Source organism: Ranitomeya imitator, chromosome 1 (assembly GCF_032444005.1).
Source record: "Ranitomeya imitator isolate aRanImi1 chromosome 1, aRanImi1.pri, whole genome shotgun sequence".
NCBI classification, from domain to species: domain Eukaryota; kingdom Metazoa; phylum Chordata; class Amphibia; order Anura; family Dendrobatidae; genus Ranitomeya; species Ranitomeya imitator.
Window position 1 is genome coordinate 1,179,518,475 of NC_091282.1, and position 21,831 is coordinate 1,179,540,305.

The 21,831-nt window shown below is 46.3% G+C and overlaps 1 protein-coding gene across 3 annotated transcripts in view; it reads left to right on the plus strand.

The window, feature by feature from the left end:
• RGS12 (regulator of G protein signaling 12) overlaps positions 1-21,831 on the plus strand; it is a 193,622-nt gene that overhangs the window by 17,717 nt on the left and 154,074 nt on the right. The window lies entirely within an intron of this gene.

Sequence of the window (21,831 nt, forward strand, 5' to 3'; positions counted from 1 at the left end):
GCGGTCACCGTTACCGCTCATTACAGTAATGAATATGCGGCTCCACCCCTATGGGAGGTGGAGCCGCATATTCATTACTATAATGAGCGGTACCATGTGACCGCTTGGTACAGGAAGAAGCTGCCGGGGAAAAGACGTGCAAGGACCGCACCAGGAGCAGGTGAGTATTATTAGACAGCCCCCGTCCCCCTCCCCTGCCGACCCCTGGGTATGACTCGAGTATAAGCCGAGAGGGGGACTTTCAGCCCCAAAAAATGGGCTGAAAATCTCGGCTTATACTTGAGTATATACAGTATCTAATCGTCCTCTGTAGGGGAACAGTGAGTGAGCCCCCCCACCATAGGCAGTCATACAATGGCCATCCATTGAGTGCCATCTCTTACTGCACTCACAGTAATAATGCAGACAGTAGTGTAGATTGTGTAGAAATAAAATGCAATTTTAAAGGTTTTTTTTACCTTCTCAGGAATAATGTAGGATATTAATACATAATTAGTGGTATTCCAACCACCAGGACCCAAACTGAACATCAGAATAAAGGAACGTAGCCATGTTAGAACTTCATATCTTAAAAGGAATCTGTTGGCAGGTCTTTGCTATTTAATAAGAGATGTAGGGGCTGAGATCCTTGATTCTGGTAATGTGCCAATTATTGGGCTTCGTGTTTCAATAAAATTGGAATTTTATCAGCAGGAGATTATCACTACAGGACAAGCTGCCTCATGCCATCTAGTCCTGCTGCTCTGTGTAATCCCACCCCCACCACTGATAAGTAGCTTTCTGTCCATGTACAGTGTACAACAGAGCTGCCAATCAGTGATGTACGGGTGGTATTATGAAGGTTTCAGCATTCAGAGTACTGCTAGATCTAAAGCAGAGAAAACTGTGATTGTATCAAAATGACAGCCTACAGACCAGCAATTGACACATCGCTGGAATCAGGGTCTCTGACCCTTACATCATGCTCTCAGATTACATGACAAAAACCTCCTGACAGATCCCTTTAATCCTTTTCCAGATACAGTGGGGTATCCCGTCACAAGCACATATTCTGCTGATCGGTGGGGATTCTGGTGGTCATATATCTCTACATGTACATGGACATCTATACTCTGTACAAAGGATATTTTATTTCATAGGATTGAGAACACTGCAGAGGCAGATTTCATTTTCTGCTTCCCCAAGTCTCTTGTGCTGCGTGATATCGGGCATTTTGGAAAATCTATAATACGCTGATGGCTGTTTCGCGTGTACATTGTGGTAATGTGAGTTTTTTGGGGGGATTACTCCTCGATTTCCAAGATTTGGCAGTGATTTTGGTTGGACGCCATGCATATATCATGTAGAGCAATCTTGTCTCTTTATGTTAAGCTTGGCTCCTGTGGCACTTTTTTCTTTTATGGAAACCATGTGAAGCTGTGGAATGATTCACTTCTGTGGATCAGTATGAAAAGCTGCGTGTCTGTCCAGATCTCTAGTCCTGACGTCTGGTTTTGATGGTTTATCTTTTTTGCAAGTGGCAGCCGAGCCTGGCGGGCGTATAAGGTAGTCTGTTTTGCCTCTAAATGTCCAGTAGGTTCTTAGTAAATCATTTATTATAGAGACTTTATTTTTTATTGGTCAAAGGGTTTCCAACGTTTTTGGCACCAATACAAGATAAAAGTCGTCTGAACCTGCTAATTTGCATAATTGGCCCCAAATCATGTTTGTTTATAGGCATTCTGGATGTTCTCCGACAGATTATGTGTGGGGACATAAAGATCCGGCTGTTAATTGTCCGTCCCTTTTGTTCTGCTTGGCAGAGCATTCATGTGTATGGTGGAGTCAGGAGAGGTAGCTGTTGGCCGAACAGTCATTCATGTGTATGGCCTGCTTAAAGGGAGGTTTTTTTTTTATTTAATCTGAGAGCAGCATAACGTAGGGCAAGAGATCCTGATTCCAGGGATGTGTGTTGTGAATTCTGTTGTCAAGCTCCCTCCTGTGGTCATGAATGGTACTTCGGCTGGTTCTGTCCATGGGCTTCCTCTGGTAGTTGTGAGTGGGGCTGCGGCTTCTGAGTTTCCTTCCACAGGTGACGAGGTTAATTCGTTAGCTGGCTGCTCTATTTAACTCCACCTAGATCATTGCTCCATGCCAGCTGTCAATGTTCCAGTATTGGTCTAGTTCACTCCTGGATCGTTCTTGTGACCTGTCTTCCCAGCAGAAGCTAAGTTCCTGCTTGTTTTTCTTTAGTTTGCTATTTTTCTGTCCAGCTTGCTATTTTGATTGTTGTCTTGCTTGCTGGAAGCTCTGGGACGCAGAGGGAGCGCCTCCGCACCGTGAGTCGGTGCGGAGGGTCTTTTGCGCCCTCTGCGTGGTCTTTTTGTAGTTTTTTGTGCTGACCGCAAAGCTACCTTTCCTATCCTCTGTCTGTTCAGTAAGTCGGGCCTCACTTTGCTAAATCTATTTCATCTCTGTGTTTGTAATTTTCATCTTTACTCACAGTCATTATATGTGGGGGGCTCCCTTTTCCTTTTCGGGAATTTCTCTGAGGCAAGGTAGGCTTTATTTTTCTATCTTTAGGGCTAGCTAGTTCCTTAGGCGAGCCGAGTTGCATAGGGAGCGTTAGGAGCAATCCACGGCTATTTCTAGTGTGTGTGATAGGTTTAGGGATTGCGGTCAGCAGTGTTCCCACGTCTGAGCTCGTCCTATATTATCAGTAACTATCAGGTCATTCCGTGTGCTCTTAACCACCAGGTCCATTATTGTCCTGACCACCAGGTCTTAACAGATGTGTCACTTATTAGGCCATGTACTGTAGTTTCAGTGCAATCAGTGTTTTATCAGCAGGAGATTATCACTGCCTGACTAGGTCTCATGTGCACTGTAGTCAGGCTAATCTGTGTAACCCCGCCCCCACCACTGATTGGCAGTTTGCTGACAGTACATTGGAAGCTGCCAATCAGTGGTGTGGGCGGGGATATACACGTCAGTATTCATAGCACTGCTACACCTACAACAGATTAAACAAGGATTCTATCAAAACTGCACCAAGCAATCCAACAAGTGACACATCGCTGGAATCCGGCTCTCCTGTGCTATGTAATGCTGCTCTCAGATTACATATCAAAAACCTGCTGACAGATTCCCTTTCATGTTATGTATTCTTGTCAAATACAGCTGAGAAAAAATAGGCAGATTTGCACAGCCTCATTGAATATTGGTTCGAGGGCAATCTGAGAAAAGAAAATATATATATATATATATATACATACATACATACATACATACATACATACATACATACATACATACATACATACATACATATATATACACACACACACACACACACACACACACACACGATGGTGGCCCGATTCTAACGCATCGGGTATTCTAGAATATGCATGTCCACATAGTATATTGCCCAGTCACGTAGTATATTGCCCAGCGACGTAGTATATAGCACAGCCCACGTAGTACGGTATATTGCCCAGCCACATAGTATATAGCAGAGCCACGTAGTATATTGCCCAGCACAGAGCCACGTAGTATAGAGACTTAAAAAAAACAAAAACAAAAAACATATACTCACCTATAGCCCGTTGAAGTCCTGCTATACTTACCATCCGCCGCCTTTTTCGCTCCTCTCCACGCTCCCGGGACCGCTCCATTGCAAGCGGCAGCTTCCGGTCCCGTCCCAGGGCTGGTGTGAGCAGGACCTATGATGACGTCGCGGTCACATGACCGACTGTGACGTCACGGCAGGTCCTTGTCCCACACCAGTGGAATGGAGCGGTCCCGGGAGCGTGGAGAGGAGCGAGAAAGGCGGCGGAGGGTGAGTATAGCAGGTTTTTTGTTTTTTTGTATTATTTTTAACATGACATATTTTTACTATTGATGCTGCATAGGCAGCATCAATAGTAAATAGTTGGGGACACACAGGGTTAATAGCAGCGGTAACGGAGTGTGTTACACCGCGGGCCGTTACCGCTGCCATTAACCCTGTGTGAGCGGTGAGTGGAGGGGATTACGGAGCGGGCGCCGGGCAGTGAGTGTAGGGGAGGGACTAATCGGACTGTGGCCGTCGCTGATTGGTCGCGGCAACCATGACAGGCAGCTGCCGAGACCAATCAGCGAATGAATAACCGTGACAGAACGACAGACAGACGGAAGTGACCCTTAGACAATTATGTATATAGATTTTTGTACATTCACACTGAAGGCATCAAAACTATGAATTAACACATGTGGGATTACATACTTAACCCCTTCATGACCTTGGGGTTTTTCGTTTTTCCGTGTTCGTTTTTCACTCCCCTCCTTCCCAGAGCCATAACTTTTATATTTTTCCGTCAATTTGGCCATGTGAGGGCTTATTTTTTGCGGGAAGAGTTGTACTTTTGAACGACATCATTGGTTTTAGCATGTCGTGTCCTAGAAAACGGGAAAAAAATTCCAAGTGCAGTGACATTGCAAAAAAAGTGCAGTCCCACACTTGTTTTTTGTTTGGCTTTTTTGCTAGGTTCACTAAATGCTAAAAATGACCTGACTTTATGATTCTCCAGGTCATTACGAGTTCATAGACACCAAACATGACTAGGTTATTTTTTACTTAAGTGGTGAAAAAAAATTCCAAACTTTGCTAAAAAAAAATAAAATAAATAAATTTAAATTTGCGCCATTTTCCGATACTCGTAGTGTCTCCATTTTTCATGATCTGGGGTCGGTTGAGGGCTTATTTTTTGCGTGCCGAGCTGGCGTTTTTAATGATAGCATTTTGGTGCAGATACGTTCTTTTGATCGCCCGTTATTGCATTTTAATGCAATGTCGCGGCGACCAAAAAAACGTAATTCTGGCGTTTCGAATTTTTTTCTCGCTATGCTGTTTAGCTATCAGGTTAATGCTTTTTTTTATTGATGGATCGGGCGATTCTGAACGCGGCGATACCAAATATGTGTAGGTTTGATTTTTTTTTTTTTTTTTATTGATTTCTTTTGATTGGGGCGAAAGGGGGGTGATTTAAACTTTTTTTTATTTTTTTCACATATTTTTTTTAACTTTTTTTTTTTTTACTTTTGCCATGCTTCAATAGCCTCCATGGGAGGCTAGAAGCAGGCACAGCACAATCGGCTCTGCTACATAGCAGCGATCTGCTGTTCGCTGCTATGTAGTAGAAAATCAGGTGTGCTGTGAGCGCCGACCACAGGGTGGCGCTCACAGCTACCGGCGATCAAGGACCTCTATGGTTACAATATTGAAGCATCGCCGACCTCCGATCATGTGACGGGGGTCGGCGATGCCGTCATTTCCGGCCGCCCGGCTGGATGCGGTAGTTAAATGCCGCTGTCTGCGTTTGACAGCGGCATTTAACTAGTTAATAGGTGCGGGCAGATCGCGATTCTGCCCGCGCCTATTGCTGGCACATGTCATCTGTTCAAAACAGCTGACATGTCCCGGCTTTGATGCAGGCTCACTGCCGGAGCCTGCATCAAAGAGGGGCTTCTGACCTCGGACGTACTATCCCGTCCGAGGTCAGAAAGGGGTTAAAGGGAACCTGTCAGACCCCATCCCCCCCCACCCCCAGGCGTTTGAAACTAAAAGAGCCACCTTGTGCAGCAGTAATGCTGTATTCTGACAAGGTGGCTCTTTTAGTTATTGGTGCTGTAATTTGTCGTAAATACCTGTCTTCAGTCCTGGAGGCAGGCCTTTCCCCCCTTCTGCAGACGCCACACAGCCGTCACTCAAGTCTTCTTGGCGCCGGGCGCCGCCTCCTCACCGCTGTTTGCTTTGAAATCAGCCAGCGCCTGCGCTCTTTTGTCTTGCCTGGGGCAGGCGCAGTGAGCGCTGCCCGTCTGTCCTCATATGCAGTCTCGCTGACTGCGCCTGTGCGGCCGCCCTGCTTGTGAATCCCAGCCCCGTAGTATGAATAAATCAGAAGACACTGCGGGGCTGGGATTAGGGTATCAGACATTGAAACCCTAAGGATGGGCCATCAATGTTAGTCTCGGATAACCCTTTTATGTATTTATGTACCAAAACGCTGGAGTTCACAGTGCAGCTGGAGATGATGCGTCTCCATGACAACAGACCACAAATAAACACTGCGTAGTCTGATCCAGCAGTCATATTCTCTGCGATCTTGTCTTTCATTTCTGACTAATCAACAAAATGTACGTTAAGATGTAATAAAAGTATATGCCTGCCGGATTATTCTGCACAGCGTTTATTTGCTATGTTACCATGAAAATACAATTATTAGGCCTCATTTATCAAGTGACTAAATAGAAAACCAATCAGAGTGCAGCTTTCATTTCATAAACTGATGTGGTAAACTGAAAGCTGCTCTGTGACTGGTTGCTAAGGGTGTAGCAAAAACGCCTCCTTTTACACACTTCTGATAAATGATCCCCCTTATGTCTGCAGGAGCCGTGGAAACAATGCCGTAGTTAATTAAGACCTGATGTGAAGTTGCTTAATTTTTCATATTAAATATATTGGGGAAATTAAACAAACAAAAATTAAACAAACAAAAAAAGAAAAATTGGATGTGAAGCCGAGCATCCGTGTAAAAGCATGGGGGTCATAAAGCAGCATGGACTTCACATAAACCAGGGGGCTGATAATGAAATTAAGCATTATAGTTGAACCTTTAAAGGGGTAGTCCAGGTTTAGGGTACATGTCTGCAGTCAGTGCATGTGACCGTAGACTTGTGATTACTCGTGGTGTGCGCTGTCAGGATTCGCCCCGCCGGAATCGGGTGGTCATGTGATTGCATGTATGTGATTTGCAAACTTGCGGCCACATTCTGACTAGACTTGGCCAGCCTCGATCAATACACTGGTACTGAGCACAACCGAGTGCATGTGTGTACTGTAAGGCTGTGTGCACACGTTGCAGATTTGGATGCGGATCCGCAGCGTTTTTGGCCACATGGATTCGTATCAAATCCGCAGTGTAGTGCACAGCCAGTGTTAATCTATGGGAAATTGAGATTTGTTGTGCACATGCTGCGGAAAAATCCGCGCAGATTTGCAGCAGTTTTTTTTTCCGCTGCATGTCAATTCTTTTTTTGGATCTGCAGCATTTTTGCACCCATTGATTTCCATTGAGTCAGGCCAATCCGCAGCAAAACCGCAGATGTAAAAAAGATCTGCGGATTTGCTGCGGATGTGGGTGCTAGAAATACTGCAGATCCAGAGGAGGGAAGTGTGTGGCGGAGCTGTGTGCGTGTATGTGTGTATGGGGGTCTGTGTGTATGTGTGTGTGTGCCGGTGTCTGCGTGAATCTGTGCCTGTGTGCGGGGCTGTGTGTGCGGCAGTGTGTAGGCAGGCATCGTCCGATGGGACTACTGATCCCATCCGGCTATGCCTGCTACAGTGACACCATTAGCCAATGGTGGGAAAGTAGTCCCATCATCCAGCTAATGTATTGAATGTTAAAAAAAAGCAAAAAACAAAAACCACACATGCAGTACACATGTAGTACATACTTACCATATACAGCTAATCCCCGAAGCCATCAATCATCTGCAAATAAAATTAAAATAATAAACCAACAGTATACTCCCTGTTTCCAACGTAATCCATTTAATAACGATTGACCCACGACGATCTCCCCTGGAGAGCTGTCACATCAGCAGATGCGACCGCTCTCCAGGGGCTCCAGGATACAATGACGGAGATAATCCTCCGCACTGTATCACTCCACCGCCGACAGGTCACCTCAGTTCACCTGTCACTTGCGGCACTACAGCATGAGAATTTTCTCTTGGCTGTCGTGCCGTAAAGTGAACTCCGATGATACACTGCGGGAGGGTTTTCTCCTGTCAGTGTGTCATCGGAGGCCCTATAGAACGGTGACATCTTTTGATGTGACCACTCTATAGGGGAGATCATCGTGGGACACTCGTTATTAAAGAGGGACTACATCGGAACAGGGAGTATTTGTGTGTTTGTTTTTTTTTACATTTTTTGCAGGTGATCGATGGCTTTGAATAAAAACAATGAAAAGTGTAGTGTTTTATTTCATTAAAATACCTTTCTCTGGCTCTTTTTTTTTTTTTTTTAAACCCATTAATAACTATAGGATTAGTAACAGATAGTTGTCTTTATTGACACCTCTCCATTATTAACCAGGCTTAATGTCACCTTGCAATCAATGGTGACATTAACCTCTTATTACCCCATATGCCACCGCTACGGGGCAGTGGGAAAAGAGAGGCTAAGTGCCAGAATCTTACATCTTACAGATTTGCCAATCATGGGTCAGCTGGGTGCTGGTGTTTTTAGCCGAGGTGGTGGAGGGGGGCAATATACATGGCCTCTTTTTAAGCTATGAATATCAGCCCGCCGCTGTCTGCATAGCCTTTCTGGCTATAAATTATAGGGGGACCCCACGTAATTTATATTTTGTGGTGGTCCCTCTATTTTAATAGAACACACCGATATCGACTGGTTCAGCCAGTAATGTGTATGGGGCGCTGCATGACCGATGGTCGGGGGAGATGTCGATCATGCATGTCCAGTTACGAACTGCTGATTGCATTTTTTCCCCCTAAGATAAGTGCCGGCCGAGAATACAGGAGCGTTCGGCCCACGGCTGTAGAGTCTGTGTCCATTTTGGTGGCGTTCGGTATAAAATAGACTGATGCCTAAAATATATAATGCATTGGGTTCAGTAGTACAGTGCTGCAAATTTTTTCATAAGAATTTGTGAAAGTTATGAAATGTCCAATAAATGTTTGATCTGTTCCTGTTCTAAGGATCTGGGCTTTTAGGTGAGATGAATCTGTGCTGCACTTTATGTACATGCTCAGTAGTGACCAGTGCTGTGGGGTTGGAGATGAGATGAATCTGTGCTGCACTTTATGTACATGCTCAGTAGTGACCAGCGCTGTGGGGTTGGAGATGACATGAATCTGTGCTGCACTTTATGCACATGCTCAGTAGTGACCAGTGCTGTGGGGTCGGAGATGAGATGAATCTATGCTGCACTATATGTACATGCTCAGTAGTGACCAGTGCTGTGGGGTTGGAGATGAGATGAATCTGTACTGCACTTTATGTACATGCTCAGTAGTGACCAGTGCTGTGGGGTTGGAGATGACATGAATCTGTGCTGCACTTTATGTACATGCTCAGTAGTGACCAGCGCTGTGGGGTTGGAGATGGCATGAATCTGTGCTGCACTTTATGCACATGCTCAGTAGTGACCAGTGCTGTGGGGTTGGAGATGAGATGAATCTGTGCTGCACTTTATGCACATGCTCAGTAGTGACCAGTAGGGTTGAGCGAAACGGGTCAAACATTTTCAAAAGTCGCCGACTTTTGGCGAAGTCGAGTTTCATGAAACCCGATCCGACCCCTGTGCGTTGTCGGCCATGCGGTACGCGACTTTCGCGCCAAAGTCGCGTTTCAATGACGCGAAAAGCGCCATTTCTCAGCCAATGAAGGTGAACGCAGAGTGTGGGCAGCGTGATGACATAGGTCCTGGTCCCCACCATCTTAGAGAAGGGCATTGCAGTGATTGGCTTGCTGTCTGCGGCGTCACAGGGGCTATAAAGAGGCGTTCCCGCCGACCGCCATGTTACTGCTGCTGATCTGAGCTTAGGGAGAGGTTGCTGCCGCTTCGTCAGAAGCGGGGATAGCGTTAGGCAGGGTCCATTAACCACCAAACCGCTTGTGCTGTAGCGATTTCCACTGCCCAACACCACCTTCGGTGTGCAGGGACAGTGGAAGCTATATTTTTTTTTTTTCCTCAGCGCTGTAGCTCATTGGGCTGCCCTAGAAGGCTCCCTGATAGCTGCATTGCTGTGTGTGCGCCACTGTGCAAACCAACTGCTTTTTTCAAAGCACAAATCCTCTTGTTCCTTCCTTTCTGCACAGCTATCTTGTTTGTTTGTCCACACTTTTTATTTAATTTGTGCATCAGTCCACTCCTTATTGCTGCCTGCCATACCTGGCTGAGATTACTGCAGGGAGATAGTAATTGTAGGACAGTCCCTGTTTTTTTTTTTTTTTTTTTTGTGGGAGATTAAGATTGGCATTTCTGCTAGAGTGCCATCCCTGTCTGTGCCATCTCTCACTCAGTGGGCCATAGAAAGCCTATTTATTTTTTTGCTTGATTTGGGTTCTAAAATCTACCTGAAAAAATCACTACATCAATCAGTGGGAGAAAAATATTGGCCTCAGGGCTTGTGTGCCACTCCTGACTCCTGTGTGTGCCATCTCTCACTCAGTGGGCCATAGAAAGCCTATTAATTTTTTTGCTTGATTTGGGTTCTAAAATGTACCTGAAAAAATCACTACATCAATCAGTGGGAGAAAAATATTGGCCTCTGGGCTTGTGGGCCACTCCTGACTCCTGTGTGTGCCATCTCTCAGTCAGTGGGCCATAGAAAGCCTTTTTTTTAAATTTTTTTTAATTTGGTTTCTAAATTATTCCTGAAAAAATCATTTTATTTTATTTTGTTTATAAAGTCTCCCTGAAAAAAAAAAAAAAAAAAATGGGTGGGAGATTAATATTGCCCTTTCTGCTTGTGTGCCAGTCTTGACTCCTGGGTGTGCCATCTCTCTCTCTCTCTCTCTCTCTCTCTCTCTCAAATTGTGGGCCATAGAAAGCCTATTAATTTTTTTGCTTGATTTGGGTTCTAAAATCTACCAGAAAAAATCACTACATCAATCAGTTGGAGAAAAATATTGGCCTCTGGGCTTGTGGGCCACTCCTGACTCCTGTGTGTGCCATCTGTCACTCAGTGGGGCATAGAAAGCCTTTTTTTTTTTTTTTATTTGGTTTCTAAATTGTCATTGAAAAAATCATTTTATTTTATTTGGTTTCTAAATTATTCCTGAAAAAAATCATTTTATTTTATTTTGTTTATAAAGTCTCCCTGAAAAAAAAAAAAAAAAAAAATTGGGAGATTTATATTGACATTTGTGCTTGAGTGACAGTCCTGCGTGTGTGGTATCTCTGTGATTTGGTGCCACAGAAAACAGAGTGTGTAACATTGTGCCTGATTTTCCTTGTGGTATCACCAACCTGTAAAGGGATATTGAAATCAAACAGAAGTTATAGCTCACCGTGTAAGTTGTTTGACAGCAACAAATACCGTTAGTTTGGTAACGTTTTAAAAACAATGAGGAAGTCTGGTGCAAGAGGTCGTGGCCGTGGGCGTTCATTGTCAGCTGGTAATGATGGTAGTGGTAGTGGAGCATCAGGTGGTCGTGGGAAAAAAAATATTGCACCTAAGTCTGGAGCTGTGGAGCCAGGTTCGTCGTCTGGCTACACAAGGCCTCGAACGCTCTCTTTTCTGGGAGTAGGAAAACCGCTTTTAAAGCCGGAGCAGCAACAGCAAGTTTTGGCTTACCTTGCACTCAGCCTCTAGCTCTTTTGCCTCCTCTTCTGAAACTGGTAAATGTAAAAGCAGCGCGTCGTTTGTGGATGTTCACGGTCAGGGACAAGTCGCTTCCTTGTCCTCTTCAGCAAAAACAACAACAAGAGAGAAGGATGCAGCAGGCAACACAACGGGTTACTCCATGGAGCTCTTTACACATACCGTCCCTGGCTTAGAAAGTGAAACAGTTAACAGGCCATACCCATTACAAGTAGATTCTGACATGGAGTGCACTGATGCACAGCCACAGCCAGACTACTATGCTGGTCCTTTGACTCAGACCACAACATTGCCCTCGCAGGGTGTTGATCAAGAATCAGACCCTGATGAGACTATGTTGCCCCATCACGAACGCTATACCACCGACCGACACGGTGACACAGACGAAGTTGCACACGAGGTAGAAGAGGAGGTAATAGATGACCCAGTTGTTAACCCCGATTGGCAGCCATTGGGGGAACAGAGTGCAGGCGGCAGTAGTTCTGAAGCGGAGGAGGAGGGGCCGCAGCAGGCATCAACATCGCAACAGGTTCCATCTGCCGTGCCCGTATCTGGCCCAAAACGCGTGGCAAAGCAAAAAACTGTTGGAGGACAGCGTGTCCATCCGGTTAAAGCTCAGTCTGCAATCCCTGAAAAGGGATCCGATGCTAGGAAGAGTGCAGTCTGGCAAAGTCATCTGTCAAAAATGTTCAACTACCTTAAGCAGAGGACAGAATCTGAAAAGTCTCAATACAAGTTGCATGCATAGACATTTAACCACCATGCATTTGCAAGCCTGGACTAACTACCAAACATCCCTTAAGGTTGTAGCACCCTCGGCCAATGAAGCTAGTCAGCAACGCAACATCCCTTCCATCACTGTAAGGCCACCATTTTCCGCACCACCGGCAGTATCTGTGCAGGTTTCTTTGCCAGCCCAAAGCAGTCAGGGTCAGGGAATCACCAGTTTTGTAGGAGGAAATACTGCATCTAGGGCACCGGCGGAAACAATACCGTCTCCAACAGTCTCTCAGTCTGCCATGGCCACCGGCACACCCGCTAGTTCCACGATCTCCAGCTCTCCAGTCCAGCTCACCCTACATGAGACTCTGGTTAGAAAAAGGAAGTACTTATCCTCGCATCCGCGTACACAGGGTTTGAACGCCCACATAGCTAGACTAATCTCGTTAGAGATGATGCCCTACCGGTTAGTTGAAAGCGAAGCTTTCAAAGCCCTGATGGAGTACGCTGAACCACGCTACGAGCTACCCAGTCGACACTTTTTTTTCCAGAAAAGCCATCCCAGCCCTACACCAGCATGTTAAACAGCGCATCGTCCATGCACTCAGGCAATCTGTGAGTACAAAGGTGCACCTGACTACAGATGCATGGACCAGTAGGCATGGCCAGGGACGTTACGTGTCCATCACGGCACACTGGGTGAATGTGGTGGATGCAGGGTCCACAGGGGACAGCAATTTCGGGATAGTTGTGCCTAGCCCACGGTCTAGGAAACAGTTGGCTGTAGGCGTTCGCACCCCCTCCTCCTCCTCCTCGTCCTCCTGCAGAAGCGAGAGCTCGTCCACAGACCGCAGTCGCACAACCACTCCATCGTCAGCTGTCACTGTTGCACACCAGTTGTCCCATTATGGGGCAGCTACTGGCAAGCGTCAGCAGGCTGTATTGGCTATGAAGTGTTTGGGCGACAACAGACACACCGCGGAAGTTCTGTCCGAGTTCTTGCAGGAAGAAACGCAGTCGTGGCTGGGCACAGTAGATCTTGAGGCAGGCAAGGTAGTGAGTGATAATGGAAGGAATTTCATGGCTGCCATCTCCCTTTCCCAACTGAAACATATTCCTTGCCTGGCTCACACCTTAAACCTGGTGGTGCAGTGCTTATTGAAAACTTATCCTGGTTTCTCCGACCTGTTCCTCAAAGTGCGTGGACTTTGCTCACATATCCGCCGTTCGCCTGTACACTCCAGCCGTATGCAGACCTATCAGCGGTCTTTGAACCTTCCCCAGCATCGCCTAATCATAGACGTTGCAACAAGGTGGAACTCAACACTGCACATGCTTCAGAGACTGTGCCAACAGAGGCGGGCTGTTATGTTTTTGTGGGAGGATACACATACACGGGCAGGCAGTAGGATGGCAGACATGGAGTTGTCGGGTGTGCAGTGGTCGAAGATACAAGACATGTGTCAAGTCCTTCAGTGTTTTGAGGAATGCACACGGCTGGTTAGTGCAGACAACGCCATAATAAGCATGAGCATCCCCCTAATGCGTCTGCTGATGCAAAGTTTGACGCACATAAAGGATCAGGCGTCTGCACCAGAGGAAGAGGAAAGCCTTGATGACAGTCAGCCATTGTCTGGTCAGGGCAGTGTACAGGACGAGGTAGCGGGCGAAGAGGAGGTGGAGGACGAGGAGGATGATGGGGATGAGTATATTTTTAATGAGGAAGCTTTCCCGGGGGCACTGGAAATTGGTGGCGTGGCAAGGCCGGGTTCTGGTTTTTTGAGGGACACAAGTGACGTAGATTTGCCTGCAACTGCACCTCAACCAAGCACAACCGCAGATTTGACAACTGGAACTTTGGCCCACATGGCGGATTATGCCTTGCGTATCCTCAAAAGGGACACACGCATTACTAAAATGATGAACGATGACGATTACTGGTTGGCCTGCCTCCTTGATCCTCGCTATAAAGGCAAATTGCAAAATATTATGCCACATGAGAACTTGGAACTAATATTAGCAACAAAACAATCAACTCTTGTTGACCGTTTGCTTCAGGCATTCCCAGCACACAGCGCCCGTGATCGTTCTCACACGAGCTCCAGGGGGCAGCAGACCAGGAGTGTTAGGGGTGCACACATCAGAAGTGGCGTTGGACAGAGGGGTTTTCTGACCAGGTTGTGGAGTGATTTTGCTATGACCGCAGACAGGACAGGTACTGCTGCATCAATTGAAAGTGACAGGAGACAACATTTGTCCAGTATGGTAACAAACTATTTTTCATCCCTTATCGATGTTCTCCCTCAACCGTCATTCCCATTTGATTACTGGGCATCAAAATTAGACACCTGGCCAGAATTGGCAGAATATGCAGTGCAGGAGCTTGCTTGCCCGGCAGCTAGTGTCCTATCTGAAAGAGTATTCAGTGCTGCAGGTTCAATATTAACCGAAAAAAGGACTCGTCTGGCTACACAAAATGTTGATGGTCTAACATTCATTAAAATGAACCACAACTGGATTTCGAATTCTTTTGCCCCACCTTGCCCGGGCGACACCTAGCTTTCCTTAGAAAAGCTCTTGCCTGTGGACTACTGTGAATGACTTTTCAAATGTCTTAATTTGCAGCAGCTGATTGTCCAGCACACGACATGTTTACACCTCCCTAAATGGCCAAACTCCCCACACGGGGCCGTGGTATCGCGACTTGGCGCAAGCACCCGTGAGAGTGTTGTTTGTCTGAAGAGGTGGGTGTGCCCGCTTTTGGTCGACAGCACTGCCACTGGGTCCCTCATAGTACAATAAAGTGTCTCTGGCGGTGGTGGTGCGCACCCAACGTCAGACACACTGTTGTAACATGAGGGGCCCTGGGCCTCTGCCGCCGTCCACAAGAGAGTTCACCCACCCCCAGGTCAAACATTGCTCTGCCACTTCCACAATTATCTCTCACACTTCCACCAATGTTTAGACTATGCGCTGACATCCTTCCATTCCTGCCACTGACAATACCATTGTGTTGACATGTATAATGGTACTTAACATAGTCAGGGGCAGTGTCCTCTATTTACCAAAGTAAAAACTTTGCGCCAAATTAGTAGGTCAGAAACAACGCAGAGGATCCCACCCCTGTACCTAAAGATTGCACCCTTTAGTGTTTTCGCTGGATTTTAATGTGAGACATTCACATTTATGTATTGTTTTGGACTACTAACTGGCAGACACTCATTACAATCATCCTCCGCTGACCAGGCCACTGCTGGCCGTGTTCACCTGGAACCAATTTAAAATTGCCTACAGCCATCTGATATTATGTTAGGCCTTCGATGCCTGTCTGCGGTCACTCCTTCCACTAGGCCTCCACTGACCACACCACTGCTGCCCGTGTACCCCTGGAACCAATTTAAAATTGCCTACAGCCAGCCCAATTTTTTTATGTTAGGCCTTCGAAGCCTGTCTGCGGTCCGTTCTTTCTACTACTACTACACTGACCAGGCCACTGCTGCCCGTGTTCCCCTGGAACCAATTTAAAATTGCCTACAGCCATCTGTTATTATGTTATGCCTTCGATGCCTGTCTGCGGTCACTCCTTCCACTAGGCCTCCACTGACCACACCACTGCTGCCCGTGTTCCCCTGGAACCAATTTAAAATTGCCTACAGCCATCTGTTATTATGTTAGGCCTTCGATGCCTGTCTGCGGTCACTCCTTCCACTAGGCCTCCACTGACCACACCACTGCTGCCCGTGTACCCCTGGAACCAATTTAAAATTGCCTACAGCCAGCCCAATTTTTTTATGTTAGGCCTTCGAAGCCTGTCTGCGGTCCGTTCTTTCTACTACTACTACACTGACCAGGCCACTGCTGCCCGTGTTCCCCTGGAACCAATTTAAAATTGCCTACAGCCATCTGTTATTATGTTAGGCCTTCGATGCCTGTTTGCGGTCACTCCTTTCACTAGGCCTCCACTGACCACACCACTGCTGCCCGTGTACCCCTGGAACCCAGCTGAAAGTGCATGTAGCCTCCTTTTTTTCTTTGTTTTATATTTAGAAAGCCCAGATGAACTACGCTGTGCAACGGTTCAAGCTACCCAGTCGACATTTCTTTTGCGAGAAAAGCCATCCCAGCCCTCCAGCGGCATGAAAAAGTCTGCATTGTCATAGCACTCAGGCAATCAAACAGTAGAAAGGTGCACCTGACAAGAGACGCGTGGACCAGTAGGCATGTCCACAAAAAGTTACGTGTCCATAACGGTGCACTGGGTTAATGTGTTGGATGCATGGTCCACAGGGGACAGCCTACAAAGTCTGTCTGCAGTCCCTAATTCCAATTTTCCTCCGCTGACCACACCACTGCTGCCCGTGTACCCCTGGAACCAATTTTACAGTGTCTACAGCCTAATTTTGTTATGTTAGGCCTACTACGCCTGTCTGCGGTCCCTCCTTCCAATACTCGTCCACTGACCACACCACTGCTGCCCGTCGACCCCTGGAACCTATTTTTAATTGCATTGAGCATCCTTTTTTTAATAGTAGGCGTACAAAGTCTGTCTGCGGTCCACTATTGAAATTGTCCTCCACTGCCCAGAGCACTGCTGCTTGTGTACCCCTGTAACTTTTTAAGCTGCAGTGAGCCACATTTTTGGGTTAAGTCCTACTACCTGTGTCTGTCTGCGCCACTCAATTCAGCTGTGTTCCTTTGAAAAAAGCTGAGCGTCAATGGTCTTGTTTTCAGCCTCTAGGAATTTTAAAACTGCATTGGGGGTACAACTTTGGTAGGGCCTACTAACGGTGTCTGCCTCCCCAAGGTGTGCTCCAGGTTTCCTCGCCATTGCTTCGATCTTAATGCTCTCGTTTAGTAGTTGTTGGAAACTACACTGCATTAGGCCTACAAATTGGGTATGGGGTGTAGAGAGATGGTGTGTTCCACTCCAAGGTGTTCCCCAGGTTTCGTCCACATTGCTTCGGTCTTCCGACTCTCGTTTAGTAGTTGTAGAAAACTACACTGCATTAGGCCTACAAATTGGGTATAGGGTGTAGAGAGATGGTGTGTTACACTCCAAGGTGTTCCCCAGGTTTCGTCCACATTGCTTCGGTCTTCCGACTCTCGTTTAGTAGTTGTAGAAAACTACACTGCATTAGGCCTACAAATTGGGTATGGGGTGTAGAGAGATGGTGTGTTCCACTCCAAGGTGTTCCCCAGGTTTCCTCTCCATTGCTTCGATCTTCATGCTCTCGTTTAGTAGTTGTTGGAAACTACACTGCATTAGGCCTACAAAATGAGTATGGGGTGTAGAGAGATGGTGTGTTCCACTGCAAGGTGTTCCCCAGGTTTCCTCTCCATTGCTTCGATCTTCATGCTCTCGTTTAATAGTTGTTGGAAACTACGCTGCATTAGGCCTACAAATTGGGTATGGGGTGTAGAGAGATGGTGTGTTCCACTCCAAGGTGTTCCCCAGGTTTCCTCGCCAATGCTTCGATCTTCATGCTCTCGTTTAGCATTTGTTGGAAACTACACTGCATTAGGCCTACAAAATGGGTATGGGGTGTAGAGAGATGGTGTGTTCCACTCCAAGGTGTTCCCCAGGTTTCCTCTCCATTGCTTCGATCTTCATGCTCTCGTTTAGTAGTTGTTGGAAACTACACTGCATTAGGCCTACAAATAAGGTATGGGGTGTAGAGAGATGGTGTGTTCCACTCCAAGGTGTTCCCCAGGTTTCCTCGCCAATGCTTCGATCTTCATGCTCTCGTTTAGTAGTTGTTGGAAACTACACTGCATTAGGCCTACAAAATGGGTATGGGGTGTAGAGAGATGGTGTGTTCCACTCCAAGGTGTTCTCCAGGTTTCCTCTCCATTGCTTCGATCTTCATGCTCTTGTTTAGTAGTTGTAGAAAACTACGCTGCATTAGGCCTACAAATTGGGTATGGGGTGGAGAGAGATGGTGTGTTCCACTCCAAGGTGTTCCCCAGGTTTCCTCTCCATTGCTTCGATCTTCATGCTCTTGTTTAGTAGTTGTAGAAAACTACGCTGCATTAGGCCTACAAATTGGGTATGGGGTGTAGAGAGATGGTGTGTTCCACTCCAAGGTGTTCCCCAGGTTTCCTCTCCATTGCTTCGATCTTCATGCTCTCGTTTAGTAGTTGTTGGAAACTACACTGCATTAGGCCTACAAATTGGGTATGGGGTGTAGAGAGATGGTGTGTTCCACTCCAAGGTGTTCCCCAGGTTTCCTCTCCATTGCTTCGATCTTCATGCTCTCGTTTAGTAGTTGTTGGAAACTACACTGCATTAGGCCTACAAATTGGGTATGGGTTATGAAAACAGACAATTTTAAAAATAGCCTACAGTGCTACTAGTGAGCCAAAGAAAAGACAAACAGGCATCACCAATGGATGGGCAGATAAATCACAAAATGTGACAGACTAAATAATACATTCCTCAATGCATAACCATAACGTGCCGGGGTATAAAGAAACACTAAACATGACTGATGAGCTGTTAATACAGAGCCCTACTGGACAAAATCAACGGTCCCCAATGCAAGGACTAAATCAGTATATAAGTAACTATAGGGTTAAAGTAAATAGTAAACTACGCTCCTGAAACTAAGGTCGTGTAGGTGAGGAAAAGGTTACATAATATGGAACTTACCAACATCCATGTGGTGATGCCACAACCCCAATGCGTATTTCGGCATTGTGCCTTCGTCAGGGACCTTAGTTTGACATCTAGGATTTCAGGGGTTGTTTCATTATGGACTTTTTGTAGCCGTGGCTCTGATGGGTTCTTTCAGGAGCGTAGTTTACTATTTACTTTAACCCTATAGTTACTTATATACTGATTTAGTCCTTGCATTGGGGACCGTTGATTTTGTCCAGTAGGGCTCTGTATTAACAGCTCATCAGTCATGTTTAGTGTTTCTTTATACCCCGGCACGTTATGGTTATGCATTGAGGAATGTATTATTTAGTCTGTCACATTTTGTGATTTATCTGCCCATCCATTGGTGATGCCTGTTTGTCTTTTCTTTGGCTCACTAGTAGCACTGTAGGCTATTTTTAAAATTGTCTGTTTTTATACCATTTAATAAAGTTTGTTGCTTGTTCATTAAATACGTGTTTTTCCTATTAGCTTCATCTGACATTTCACGTAGAACGATAGTTTATCCTCTTACTTGGACACATTTGGATTTCTCATAGTCCTATTACTATCATATCATACTTTTTTGGTGTGTCCATTAGCAGGAATTATCATTGGTTATTAAATTGGGTATGGGGTGTAGAGAGATGGTGTGTTACACTACAAGGTGTTCTCCAGGTTGCCTTTCCTGAGCTTCTATCTTCAGGCTCTTGTTAAATAGTGGTTAAATGGAACAACTGCATTTGGTGTACTAGTTGGTTTGGGGCCTACTATCGGTGTCTGCCACTCCTTGCTGTTCTCCTCCACTGAACAAAGCTGTGCCGCCTGTTTACTACGGTTGCCAATTTTGAACTGCATTTCGACTACTTACTGATTTGGGCCTACTCTCTGTGTCAGCCTCTCATTCCAGTTGTCCTCCACTGCAATGCCCCCTGGTTAGTCCTGTGTTACCAATTTTGAACTGCATTTAGCCCACTTTATTCTTTGGGCCTATATCTGTGTTTCCTCCTCATCCTGCCCATTGCCCAGCCAGTGATAGATGAGTCTGCTGGTACATTGACCCATAACGCAAAATTCCCCGTGCATGCTACACAGCAAGATTGTGACCCTGCTGAAAGTCACGTTCCTCTTCCCGCATACCATACCACCTTACACGGGGACAAAGAGGAAGGTGCAGATGAAAGTGCAGGTTCCTTCATCAGGTGCGGGGAGGAATACTAGTTGGCGACGTCACTGGCACAGGGCCTCTCATAGTACGCAAAAGTGTTGCTGCCGGTGGGAGGCGCCCCCGCCGTGCAAACACACCGCTGTACTTTGAGGGGCCCTGTGCCAGTGCCAATGCCAACTAGTGGGCCCCCCCTGCTTGCTCAGGATCACAGCACTTGCAAAGTTGAAATACTTACCTCTCCCTGCTCCACTGCCGTGACGTGTTCCAGATTTCCTGGGCCCACTAATTACTTGAACCAGCCCTACCCCCCACAACTTTAGCCAAATGACCCCCAATTTCAAATGCCTTCAAATTATTATAAGCTAAATTACAATTGACAAGCTTCAGTAACAAGAATGGATGTTTTTGCCATTAAAATGGGCAGTGTAGGTGTTTTCCTGGCCTCCACTCACTGCCGACTATGCTCCCCCATTGATTTGCATTGGGTTTCGTGTTTCGGGCGATACCCGACTTTTCGCGATAATCGGCCGATTCCACTCGACTCGACTACTAAGATAGTCGGGTTTCGCGAAACACGGCTCGACTCCAAAAAGGTCAAGGTCGCTCAACCCTAGTGACCAGTGCTGTGGGGTTGGAGATGAGATGAATCTGTGCTGCACTTTCTGACCATGCTTAGTAGTGAGGCAGGGCTGTGGGGTCGGAGATGAGATGAATCTGTGCTGCACTTTCTGACCATGCTCAGTAGTGACCAGTGCTGTGGGGTCGGAGATGAGATGAATCTGTGCTGCACTTTATGCACATGCTCAGTAGTGACCAGTGCTGTGGGGTCGGAGATGAGATGAATCTGTGCTGCACTTTATGTACATGCTCAGTAGTGACCAGTGCTGTGGAGTCGTGGTCGTGGAGGCGGAGGTTTGGCTTACCGACTCCACAGCCCTGGTTTGGTCGAATGAGCGCTCCTGTGTATGGGGAGTTTTGGCTGAGACGGCGGTCGGCTGAACGATTGGCTAAAACATTGTTTGGTCGACAGCCAACTAGTGTATATGGCTGGCTTACAGGGGTAACAAACAGCAGCAGATGTTCTATTTTTCTGTTTTTTTTTCTCCGATTTTTGATAATTTTTTTTTGCTTTCACGGTCTACACTTACTATCATCCCCATTCTATATACCAGACCCAGCTCTTTAATTGGAAACACAAAATACTGTTCTTCATAATGTGCCCAGTGTTCCCCATTGTCTAAGTCATGACTTGTGAGATCGGAGGACAGGACTAGGATTTATTACGATTCTCACATAAATATTGACATTGAGATAATATTCTGGATGTTAATATTTAGCCAGTGTTTGGACACTTCATTTCAATGATTGATGTATGACAAATTACAAAATCAGGTGTGTAACCTATAAGCTTGCAGGGCGCTGCATATGGGGAATTGTTGTCGTTATTACCCTATGACCGCAGGGTGGACAAATGCTGAGATCCCCAGCGGTCAGCGGTAATCTGCAGGGAAAATTCGCATAAAGTTTCCAATTTCCCCACAGCACCGCCACAGGGGGAAGTAGTATTGCATGGGGCTCATTAGAATGGCTAGGCTGTGTAATCTACTATATAAAGCTGAATGTGTGTGTATGTGTGTGTGTATGTCCGGGATTGGCATCTGCACCGTCGCAGCTACAGCCACAAAATTTTGCACAGTCACACGTCTGGACCCCGAGAGCGTCATAGGCTATATTGTGAGGCGAAATTTTAACCCCGCGCGTTCCAATTCACCAAACAATTTTGCCCCTATCTACATAATGGGGTAAAAAGTGAAAGGAAAAGTGTTGGAAGCGTCGCAGCTACAGCAACAAAATTTTGCACAGTCACACGTCTGGACCCCGAGAGCATCATAGGCTACGTTGTGAGGTGAAATTTTAACTCCGCGCT